Source organism: Balaenoptera ricei, chromosome 6, assembly GCF_028023285.1.
Source record: "Balaenoptera ricei isolate mBalRic1 chromosome 6, mBalRic1.hap2, whole genome shotgun sequence".
Taxonomy (NCBI): Eukaryota; Metazoa; Chordata; class Mammalia; order Artiodactyla; family Balaenopteridae; genus Balaenoptera; species Balaenoptera ricei.
The window spans coordinates 29,837,055-29,849,888 of NC_082644.1; the positions used below are offsets into that span (position 1 = coordinate 29,837,055).

A 12,834-nucleotide genomic window follows, 5' to 3' on the forward strand; every position below is an offset into this window, starting at 1 on the left:
ATGGAATATTACTCAGCCATAAAAAGGAACGAAATTGAGTCATTGGTTGAGAAGTGGATGGATCTAGAGACTGTCATACAGAGTGAAGTAAGTCAGAAAGAGAAAAACAAATATCGTATATTAATGCATGTATGTGGAACCTAGAAAAATGGTACAGATGAGCCGGTTTGCAGGGCAGAAGTTGAGACACAGATGTAGAGAATGGACATATGGACACCAAGGGGGGAAAACTGCGGTGGGGTGGGGATGGTGGTGTGCTGAATTGGGCGATTGGGATAGACATGTATACACTGATGTGTATAAAATTGATGCCTAATAAGAACCTGCAGTATAAAAAAACAAACAAACAAAACAACTAATACTAAACTTTCATTGGGTTATTTGTATGGAAATATGTTAATATAAATGTTTCAGACATTACATGAAATTTCTAAAAATCTTATATGTTCTGGTATAATGTTATAAGTAATAATCCTAGTTATTACTTTAAAATGTATATCTCAGAAATAACTAATTTTCTTGTCAACTGCATTATTATGAACTTTCATCAAATCTTTAACTGTGGTCATTTTTAAGTCTTTTCTCATTTACAGACAGTTCTGGGTGTACTCTGATGCTTTTGCAAATATGTTCCTATTAAAGGGTTTCATCTTCAAGAAATTCATGGAAAAGACTCTGACAAAAAAAAAAAAAAAAAGACAGGGCATCTCACTACTATCAGATCAATGCCAGCTGGGCAAAAGCTGCATGATTCTGTGTTACTCAGAGGGAGGGAGAACAGTAAGACACAGGAGTTGAAACTTATCCGCACCAAAGAGGAAAAGGAAACTCCTTTTCTAACCTATTCATTAAATAGGAAACAGCAGGTGGACAGGAAAAGCCATCTGCTTAGAGCAGACCCAGAGGCACACCAAAGTCTAAAAACAAGCGCTCAGGAAAGCGTCTCGGCTCGGAGAGGAAGCGTCTTTCAGACCCTATCTTGTCCCTAGTTTGGAGATCAAAGCATTGTAACTTCAGATAGTGATACTCTGGAGGGGGTGGACAGGGAAGGTCTGAGAGACCCAAATAATGAGGACACTAGGCAGCTAACTACACCACTACGTACAAATACACACATCAGTAAGAAAACCTCACCTCCAACCCTCAGCTACTTTAAACAAAGCACTGCAGTTCCAGGTTTTCGGAATAGGGGATATTTTAAAGTCTGTTAGCAATTTAAAACATTGCAGCACTGGCACAATATGTTACCTATTCTTTGTTTTTAATTACAGGGTAACACAGTAAACTCCAACACAAAGGTGGGGATGGGGGAGTGCAAAAGGAATAAAGAAAACAGAACCAGTATTTCACAAGAGCATCGAGCCAGCGATGAAGTAGCAGCTAATGCTTTGCAGAGTCTCGAGGGTAGAATTCGCTCAAGGTGCTCTGAGGGATTCTCTTCAGCATTTCTTTGGGGAAGATTCGGAGCAGTTGCCAGCCAATGTCCAAAGTCTCATAGACAGTGCGGTTTTTGTAAGGACCTTACAAAAAATTGAGATTAGATGAATAAAGGCCAAGTACTTCCAACTTATCAGCGTTATTCAAAATTTATTGTTATGGGTCTAGCACTGTGAGCATGAAGTATAAAAAAGAAACACAAAGCAGTCAGGTCTCCCAGGACTGGATGTGACCAAATGTGGAAATGAGGGTCTAGACAGTAAGTACCCCTGGGAATCAGAGAAAAGCGAGAAAGCCCGCAGGCGAGACGTTGGGCTCGTGCGTGCGTGTGTGTGTGCGTGTGTGTGTGTGTTTAACAACGGGTGGGATCTAAAAACACTCCACGGAATAATGGAAACTAGACCCAGAGTTTTGTCCAGAGAGTAGTGAGAAAAGCAGTTTCCCAGCAACACAGGCTGACCTGAAGGAGGCTAGTACAGATACTTAGAAGGCCTTAAATGCCAATGAAGCACCTGAATAGGTCCACGTGAAAGTTTTCAAACTTGCTATTGCTATTATTATTTTTAATAGCAGCATCATTCTTATCCTGCAAATAAATCTCATTTTCTAACTAAGGAGTTAGAGTGGCTAGAGTTCTGCATTCTTTTCTCTACCAGAATAATTTTTATTTTTTTATGATATTAAGGTTCTGCATAAATTTTTTTTTTTTTTTAGAAAACCCAACAATCATATGTTCTGGGGATTTTAATGGTACTTAAAAAATGTATCACACAAATAGAAAAGTGCACAAATCCTAAGTGTGCAGCTGATGCATTATTCCAAAATAAACACATCGTTTGTAAGTATCACTGAGGTCAAAAATAGAGCTTACCAGCATTAGCAGGGGTGGCAGGGAAGAGACCAAACAAAACAGCTTGAAAGCCCTACACATGCTATGTAATAAAAACCATTATAGACTTTTTAACAGAAGGACAATCAATAAAATTAATACTAAATTTACCCCGGCAATGGCACATAGAGAGTCAGGGAGACTGGTGAAGATGCTGGCACTAACGGCCAAGGATGATGGGACAAAGGTCTGGACTAGGTCTTGGGACACAAAGAGTGGTCAGAGATCAGCAGCTTCAACATCGCCCAGGAACTTGTCAAAATACAGGCTCTCTGGCCCCACCCACACCTACCGAATCAGAATCTGCACTTCAACAAGATCCCTGGTAGATTCAAAAGCATATTCAACTTTGAGAAACACTGGCCTAAGTTTTTTTAATAGGAATGAAAAGAGAACAGGATAAGATGTTTCAAAGGAGAACAATGCAAATTAGCAAATATTTGATGACTAGAGAATAAATGAAGAGGGTTAAGAATGCCCAATTCCTGAGCTTGGGCTAACTAGGGTAATGGTCATGCCAGAGGTAGACAGAAATTGAAAAGGGAATTGCTAGGCAGGTGGTCAGTTGGGAAAATACTTTGGTTCTCACCACGCTGAGCCAGAGAGGATGGTGGCATAAACACAGGCTTCCTAGCTGGAGATGTCAGATTAGAGCTTCAGAAAGAGGGTAAAGGCTCATACATAGCAAGTTAGTCATCAGCATAGGGGAAAAAAGCACAGAAAGAACAGGTAATGAAGCCTTTGGGAACATTAACAATTAAGAAGCAGGAAGATAAGAAATCAGGAGGATGAAAACAGAGGGACTGGGAAAGTCCAAAACCCCCACAGCCAGAGGAGAGCATTGCAGAGAGGTTAAGAGCGAGGAGAAGTGGCAATGGAGGTAGGAGAGCAGAAGGCCGGTTGTAAGGAAGATACAAAATAAGACAGGAGCTAAATAAATGGATAAAGAAATTGAAGGTAGAGGGGAAGGAACCAGAGGGCTAAGAACGAAGACATGGCAGGCGGCTGGAAGAACCTCTTCTCTAATCAGAAGGAAACTTGTATGGAGACCAATGTAAATTCTCTCAGACTAGGAAAGAAGTCCTCAAAACTACATATGATGCTGTTTCTATTCATAGGAAAGTAGTAATCTTACCCTGAGCAATGAAGTTCCTCTCAAACTTCTGCAGAAATTCCAAGTAAAGCACATCATCTGAGGTGAGGGCTTCTTCTCCAACTACGGCTTTCATGGCCTGCACATCCTTACCAATAGCATAGCATGCATACTAAAGAGAAAAAAAGGTTTACATGAACCTTTATAAATGGTAACGGTACTCTGGGCATTATAAGTGTATTGCTGTAGCTATCTTCACAGTATTTCACATTATTTCCAAACATAATTCACATATGCAAGTATTGGAAAGACTTTATTATACGGCAGTCTCACTAAGGAAGGAGTCTTCAGGCATGCAATACATAGACATTACTAACACTCTACAAAAAATACACTCCCTCAATATATCAATGAGCTTCCATTTTGTAGAGCATTTAAAAATCACAACTTACGCAATAGGAGAAATCCATCTCTAAATTCTATTCAAAAAAAAATATCTGGGTTATCAGTAGGTTTATTTATCATTTCTACTTTAAGGTCAAATGTATTTTTCTTTAATTATGCTTGGTATACAATCTCAGGACTATAGAAACCAAGGATTTCATAGAATATACACAGCTGTATCCCTTAGCGTTCTGGTGATTGCCTAATACGTTAAACAAAAAATTAGTTAGAATAGTCTTTCAGAAATACTCTATAATAAAGGTTACTAATAAAAACTTAATCGTCTTATGCCTTTTTTATTTAAAAACTACCTCATACAGCATTAGAGGTGGGTTTCAAGCATGTGATCTTTAATCTTTGTCATGAGCAGTTATCCTTATGAAAAAGACTGTTTGGCTCTAATGAATGTTTCTGTATTCCAGTATTCTATATTCTATATTCTATATTAAAATTCTACTTTGATGGGGGGAGAAGAAAAGTGATATGGAAGAAAGACAAGAGGTATAAGACAGCAGCATGAACTGAGAAAGTATTCATTTCTTTAAACACCATCCTGGAGAAAACATACGTACCAGCTGGTTAGATACATCGGCGTGATCCTTTCTGGTCATACCTTCTCCAGTAGCAGACTTCATTCACCGAGACAACGAGGGCAGCACATTAATAGGCGGGTAAATCTTGGGTAAAAGGGGAAGGGGGAAAATATTATATTTAAGTACAAAATTCAAGCTTTACTGGTAGTAAAGGAGGATTTTGAAACTCATTTTTATTGCTTAAATTGCATAAAACTGCTACATTTGTTTCCTAGATGATTCCTAATATCTCTTCCTGGTAAGAAAAGGAAGTAAGAAACATTTTACAGGTTAAGATTTCTTTTTGAGAATCAAATCCAAAAAGTAAAATCTACAAAACAGTACAAGATTCTATTAAAAAACTGAATTTTCAACATCTGCCTACAATAGCAAATCCAAATGGTCTTCTGAACTCTGACTCATAAAATTACACATAAAAAGATTAACAATAATTTCACCTAAAAGCTGATATCAGAAGCTGGCATCTACTAAAGAACCAATAAAAAAATCTGTTTTTGATTATTCAGTCATAAAAAAGAATGAAATCTTGGTGTTTGCAACATCATGGATGGACCTTTAGGGCACTATGCTAAGTGAAATAAGCCAGACAGAAAAAGATAAATACCATATCATCTCACATATATGGGACCTTAAAAAACAAACAAAAAAATGTCAAGCTCACAGATAGAGAACAGGCTGGTGGCTGCCTGAGGCAGGGGATGAGTGAGCCAAATGGGTGAGGGAGGTTAAAAGGTACAAACTTCCAGTTATCAAATGAGTAAGTCATGGGGATGGAACTTTCACAGCATGGTGACTATGTACGTTAATAATACTGTATTGCATATTTAAAGGTAGCTAGAAGAGTGGCTCTTCAAAATTCTCATCACAAGAAAAAAAGTGTTGTAACTATGTGAGGTGGTGGATGTTAAGTGGACTTATTGTGGTGATCACTCTGCAACATATACAAACATCAAATCATGACATTGTACACCTGCGACCAATGTAATGTTACGTCAATTATACCTCAATTAAAAAAAATTTAACAATAAAAGACAAAGAAAAAACTCTGAAAAATCTGTTCTTGTATTAATAACAAAAGTGTGTGTGTTTAACAACGGGTGGGATCTAAAAACACTCCACGGAATAATGGCAACTAGACCCAGAGTTTTGTCCAGAGAGTAGTGAGAAAAGCAGTTTCCCAGCAACACAGGCTGACCTGAAGGAGGCTAGTACAGATACTTAGAAGGCCTTAAATGCCAATGAAGCACCTGAATAGGTCCACGTGAAAGTTTTCAAACTTGCTATTGCTATTATTATTTTTAATAGCAGCATCATTCTTGTCCTGCAAATAAATCTCATTTTTTAACTAAGGAGTTAGAGTGGCTAGAGTTCTGCATTCTTTTCTCTACCAGAATAATTTTTATTATTATATATATTATTATTATATGTGACCTGGAGGGAGTCACTCACTCTTTGAGACCTTGTTACAGGGAAGAACCAAATCTGACTACACGTTGGATCTGTTTCTTTAACTTTAACCTTTGCCTTCTGCTGCTTTTGTTCACTAAAAGGATACTGTCTGTACATAATGGCCTGCCTCGGGGAACCCTGTTCCTCTGCCTGAATGTTAAACCAAAGTGCCTTTGTTCAGGGAAACATAAGGACTCTGCCCACCTGCGGATGGCTGCAATTAAAAAGAAATTAACACATCCCCTCCCTGAGGCTGGCCATTCCAGGGGATATTCGCAAAACTGATGGCCCTTTTACTTTACCTCCTCATCTCCTCCCCATCTCTGTGCTATAAAAGAAACTGGCATCCAAACCCCGATAAGCTGGTTATTTTGAGACTTTAGTCCGCCGTCTTCTCGGTCTGCTGGCTTTCCGAATAACGTCGTATTCTTTCCCTCAATGCGTCATGTCTGATTTACTGGCCCGTCGTGCGGCAAGCACAGCAAGCTTGGCCTCGGGAACAACCTTCGTTTATCCGGATGCGGGTGCTTTGTACCAGGTGAACTCTAAAGTTTTCCCTTCTGTAGATAAGTTTACCTCAACACGTTCCAGAAGGTAAAAGAATAATCTCTCCTTCTGCTTGATTAAAGTAAGCAAACATCTACCTAAAGTGCACTTAAAATATTTGCTTTCCAGACATTTATGTAATATATTCCGCCATGAAAATCTCAAGTTGTGGTCAATGTGTTGGAAAAAGTATGCACTTAATCAGTATTTCCAGTTTGGGTTTATGGCCTCTTGGTGGAAGCAAGTCAGGAGAGTCAAAAGCAGAAAGAGATAACCATCTCCGTGTGTCCCACCACCTTCTCCTACAGCAAGAGGGAACCCACCTGCCCCATGGCTGAGCACAACTACACCACACAGGAACTCCCAGCGCCTGGCCCTGAAATCATCCGAAACCCAGGGCCAATGCAGATCTGTGAAACTGGGTCCTAAATGCTGCTTTTAATTGACATGCTTTTGTTATCTGTATTGTTAGACAGCTGCAACGTAAGCATGATAGAAACATTGTTGAAATCAAGTCTTTTTCAAACACATTGCTAAAGTTATAGGCTTTTACTTTTTTTTTCCCCTCCTGCTTGAAATATTATTAATCTAGGATGGAACACAGCTCACCCTTCCTGTGCAGCAAAAGTACAGCTCAAGTTTCTCAATACTCTTTCTTTCCCAATCTTTCTAAATGATCAGGAAGAAAACATTTTAGAAGACATCTGGGAACATATCTTTTGCTGGCAAAGATGTTGAAAACAGAGAAAAAGTAAAAAAAAAATTACTTCCAATGACATCAAGACCGTATTTTGAAATTGTTACCGACCAGGGTTCTTGGCGTCCTTAAACAATAAAAATTCATCAAAGGCCAGACAAGAAATTCAGGCAAGGCTTTATTGGGGCCCCTGCTGCAGCACGGGGGAGCGAGAACAAACAACAGGTTCCTTTGCTTGCGTGCTCCCTAAGCGGGGGCGAGCTTGCTGCTTATATGGCAGTGGTTCCCAAACCTTTTTGGCACCAGGGAGCGGTTTCATGGAAGACCATTTTTCCACGGACTGGCAGGGGGTGGGGTGGGGGGATGTTTCAGGCAGTAATGTGAGCGATGGGGAGCAGGAGGTGAAGCTTTACTCGCTCCCCTGCCACTCACCTCCTGCTGTGCAGCCTGATTCCTACCAGGCTGCGGCCTGGGGGTTGGGGACCCCTGTTATATGGCGTGAGGGCAGGGGTGTGTCCAGGGGTCGGGCCAGAAGGGTGGCTTAGGTGGTTTGCCCACCGCTTAGGTGGTGTTGTGTGCAGGGGGCACGTGCAGTACCCTGCTTTTGCTCTGGGATCTTCAAAAGTGGCAGTTGGGTTTTTTGGTCTCTTTGTATCTTTTGTCCAGAATTTGCCCCAACTGGGCATGCACGTCGTTATTTTTAGTACCATACAGTTTCTTTGTTATTTTGTTGCTCGAGGAGAGGTGTGTCGAGGTGCAAGCACTGCAACACTGCAGCAAAGGGCCCCAGGTCCCAGCAAAGGGTCCCAGGTCCCAGCCTGTCTCAAAATCAATATATGGCTGTTGAAAACAATACTAGAACATTGCAAATAAAAGTATGTTATTTGATACATGGCACAAATTTAGTTCTGACAAATGAATTGGCTTCTAAACTTCAAGAGTAACACAAAAGAAGAAAATGAAGTATGGTTAGTGTTATTAAGGAATGCCTCAAAGGAGTGCTGGGTAGTGGGCATATTCTATTAGCAGCTTCAAGGAATTAAATAAATTAATGAAATTAAAGGAATTAAAGTATTTAACTGTGAGTCTAGACTGTTTCAGGACTACTGGGAGAATAGCACTAACCCAGTGGCCTCCTGTATATGTTGAAAATAGTAATATGCAAATTGGGTCATTTGTACAAAATTTAGGAAGATTTCTCATTAAGAAGTTCCATTGACTTAAAGTGATACCAATATGTGTTTAGTTCAACATTAAACTACTTCAAATGGTAGGAATTCCTTTAACCTACTGTTATGTTGAAGCCCTAACCCCAGTACCTCAGAAGTGACTGTATTTGGAGAAAGGGTCTTTAAAGAGGTGATTAAGGTAAAAGGAGGCCATTAGGGTGGTCCTAATCCAATCTGACTGGTGTCCTTACTAGAAGAGGAAATCTGGACACAGAGAAGCACCAGGGAAGTGTGCACACGGAGGAAAGACCATGTGAGGACACAGCAAGAAGACAGTCATTTGTCAGCCAGGGAGAGAGGCCTCAGAAGAAACCCACCCTGCCAACACCTCGATCTGGACTTAGCTACCAACAGACTGTGAGAAAATAAATTTCTGTGTTTAACCGTCTGAATGTGGCATTTTGTTACTGCAGCCCGAGGAAAATAATACTCTTAGCTTCTGGATTGGCCTGTGGTGGCCTTGCTGAGTGACTTGGATCGGTGAGTCCCTTACGGCTCGCCACAATCCATTATACTCATGACCCTCAGGGTCTCACAAGGTTTGTATGCTAGGTGGGTGCCATGTTCGCTACCACTCTCTAAGTCTGCCTTATTTTCAAAGTAGTTTAAGTTTCTCCTCAGACCATCACTGACCAGTCTAGTTCTGGCAAGAAGAAGGCACTCGGTGGCATTGTTGAAATTCAGGAAGTTTTCAAGTTTAATTGTGTCTGCCAGTTGAATTCCTGGAAGAGTATGTGTCTGAGAAGGACCACGATGGTACCTCCTAGCTAACTCAGACCATCCTTAACCACATTCCACACCGTCCGTGCCTAACAGACACTTGTTCACTGACTCAATTTTCAGGGCCAATTGGTCATTTCTAGGCCTTTCCATTCTTTCTAGCGCAGGCTCCTTGTTTTCTCCTATAGAGAGGGCCAGTTCAGAGGTGTCCTCTATGAGTCATCGCTCTTAAGGACTCAGGGAAATTACCCTGAGTCCTTATTTTTGAAATGTGGCATCACTTATTTTTGAAATGGGACAGATTAAGCGCCTTACTAGGGAATGACCATTTCTTAGGTAATGAATGAAGGGCCTTGGTCGTGCCTCCTCGGGAGCAGAGCCTCCAGAGCTTCAGAAGGACTTGGTGTGTTCTGTCCACCTTAGCGCAGGACCATGCTGGTATTTTCATGTAAGAAACTAAGGGTGTTAAATCAGATCATCTTATTAAAATAATAGAATATAAGATTGAAGGTAAGAAAGACTGAAGGAAAGGAAGAAAAAAAATCAGAACCAAAAGAGATAACAGTGATAACATCCGCAGGCCTGAGTCACCATCCTGAGAAAGGCTTGCTGGTGTCTAGGCACCTGAATTTTGGGAGGGCTTTCACCACTCCCAGAATTGATAAGAGTGGCTCACTGCTGCCTAAGATGTTTATGCAAACAATGTGGTTGGTGCTGAACACTTGCTTTCCTCTGGAATCTGGATTTTGATATGTACCAGGGAGGGGGTGCCTACATGACCATCCCCCATAAAAGCCTGGGCTCCTAGGCTGAGGCTAAGCTCCCCTGGTTGGCAACATTTCACACATGTTGTCCTCATGGCTGGAGGACTTAAGCGTGTCCTGTGTGGTTCCACTGGCAGAGGACTCGAGGGAGCTTGCCTCTGGTTTCCTCCAGACTTTGGTCCACTTTGCCTTTTCCTTTGTTGACTGTACTTTGTGTCCTTCTGCTGTAATAAATCACAGCTTTGAATATAACGCTAGGCTGATTCCTATGAGTCCTTCCAGTGAATCAATGGAGCCTGGGAGTGGCGTGGCGGACCCCAATACAGGAGTGATCACGGAGAACTGCCAGAGGCAAAGAACCCAGAGTGGAATGCAGCCTGGAGACATTCCCTATAGGACACAAGTCACCTCCATGAGAACTGCACAGAACAAGCTCTTAACATAGCGTCCTCCTTTCCACCTGTCACAGATGGGCCTTTCATAATAACAGGAGATCTGTTCTGCATTTCCACACTTTCAAGTAACAATCACAGGTCACAGGAAGACACGTGACACAACATACTTATATATTCCAAAGCGCTTTATCTAGTAACAGGGCAACTCTACGAGGCTTCTCAAGATTTGGCTCTTTCGGTGATTTCATTGCTTCTGAGAATGAGATTATTATCTTGTGCTCAATAAAACCTACAAACAGATAAATGTGTTAATGTCTTTACTAACTGTTAGATTTGGATAGACTAGTATAGGCTATGTGTGGTAGGATTAATTCTTAGACTTGCCAAAGTCCAAAAGAAGAGAACCAGGTAAGCATCAAACTTCACACTTGTCATCACAAGAAAAAGAATGTGTAACAATGTGAAGTGATGTTTGTTAACTAAACTTATTGTGGTAATCATTTCACAATATATACATACATCAGATCATTATGTTGTACACTTTAAACTTACACAATGTCATGTGTCAATTACGTCTCAATAAAACTGGAAAATAAATTTCACGCTAATGGTAGACATCTTGAACAAAAATTCCATTTTTAAATAATTTGTGAGGAAGAGTGAAAGCCACTGAACAACTAAACCCTTCTGAGACATTCCGTATGGATTTTTAACCTCTTTCAAGAGGCTAACTGTCCATTTTAATATTAGGGAAAAGTAGACAATCCTGCAACAGTGGAATGAAAAATTCCTCCATTCAAAATTTTCTTCTCAAATCAGAATATTTAGATTTATCCTACACTATGTTTGTAAGGGAAACATACTTACTACCACAAGATTTTGCTCTCCTTTATGCAAAAAATAGTAGCTCTCTTACAGTGTTTGTCACAATTCCGATTTCAGATGAAGTGTCAACTTAAATAGGATTTAGCCAAATATGTTTAAAAATAGGTCAAGATCGGGACTTCCCCGGTGGTCCAGTGATTAAGACTTTGCCTTCCAATGAAGGGGGTGCAGATTCAATCCCTGGTCAGGGAGCTAAGATCCCACATGCCTCAGGGCCAGAAAAGCAAAACAGAAAACAGAAGCAATATTGTAACAAGTTCAATAAAGACTTTAAAAATGGTCCACATCAAAAAGCTCTTTAAAAAAAATATGTCAAGATCAAACAGCTGTTTTGAAACTAATTGTGTATTTAAAGCTGTTTTGGTAGTTTTAGTGACAAAATAGAGATGCTTTTTTCTCAGCATTTTAAATTTGAGTTAGCAATACTGTTAAACCAAAATGATTAGGGTCATACGGTTCACACTGTAATTTCAAAATTAACTCTCACACAAGAGAAGTTAATCTTAGAATAGGACAAAGAAATATATATTTGAAAACTAAGTTTAAGTAAATGTGAAATAAGTCCTTTGCAACATATAATTGCCATTTCAGAAGAAAAGTAAAAGGCTGTGTGTTAGAGCAGAGGTAAGACAATTCTCCATGGGTTTCTCACATTTCTGCACATCTTACAAACAGAAGCACCGACAGCCCTTTATTCTCAGCTATCTTGCCAAGGATGTTTAGATAGAAAACAGCCTTGTAAGATAATGTCTTCTTCCAGAGGTAAGGGCAAGCATGCTTCCCTCCCAAAAGATTCTGATTCCCTGAACTCTTGTATTATAACCCACTGTGTGTGCAGGCATCCATCCGGGCCTATCCACACAGCCCCTGTGTGACTCAGGGTCAATGAGAACCAAGGCAAATATTCGGATGCCCATGCTGGCTGCAGTGGTTTATGAGTAACCAAGTAAGTAATAGAGTCCTTTGTTTCTGACCCATAAGGCTTCTGTCTTCTACCTGCATCCATGGAAAACGGCAGCTTAACTTGTTGCAAATAGGGCAAAATCTCAGATACTCCAAAGTTCTGGATGGAAAGATTAAAGTTCATCTCTCAGAAGACTTACTATAGAATGCACATGAAAAGGTCTATGACTAAATAATCTATTTATTTCAGGTCACTATGCAAACATTTATATATTTTAACAGATTGATCTGCTCAATATGTTAAAATATATATGTATGTTTGTGCTCTTTTGTTTTTTATTGATGCATGATTAGAAATTCTTCTTTGTTTCCTTTTTAAAAATGGTATGTATTGCATTGTTTTTTGATAGAAAATAACAATGGAAAAAAATGTAGTCTGTGGTCTCACTAGTCAGAAAATCCCTGGTGACATAAAAAATAAATAATAGACATAGGCACACTTGGCTAGAAAATTCAAATAGTACAGAAAAGCTTAAAGAACACAGAAGCCACTCTTTCCAACCCAGCACCAACTTAAGCATTTTTATGGTTTATTAAAATTGTCTGGGCTTCCCTGGTGGCACAGTGGTTGAGACTCTGCCTGCCGATGCAGGGGACACGGGTTCCAGCCCTGGTCTGGGAAGATCCCACATGCCGCAGAGCAACTAGGCCCGTGAGCCACAACTACTGAGCCTGCGCGTCTGGAGCCTGTGCTCGGCAACAAGAGAGGCCGTGATAGTGAGAGGCCCGC

The 12,834-nt window shown here is 40.4% G+C and overlaps 1 protein-coding gene across 2 annotated transcripts in view; it reads right to left on the reverse strand.

Moving 5' to 3' along the window:
- Positions 1 to 3,502: 3,502 nt before the first annotated feature.
- LOC132366929 (contactin-associated protein-like 3) overlaps positions 3,503 to 12,834 on the reverse strand; it is a 167,260-nt gene continuing 157,928 nt past the window's right edge. Inside the window, exons 7-8 of one of the 2 annotated variants that reach the window (XR_009503614.1) lie at positions 4,436 to 4,540; positions 3,503 to 3,591 (exon numbers count right to left, since the gene is read on the reverse strand). The gene's annotated coding sequence lies outside the window, so the exon portion shown is untranslated. Of the gene's footprint in view, positions 3,592 to 4,435; positions 4,541 to 12,834 lie in introns of those variants that run through there. The other variant, XR_009503609.1, reaches the window with a different exon arrangement.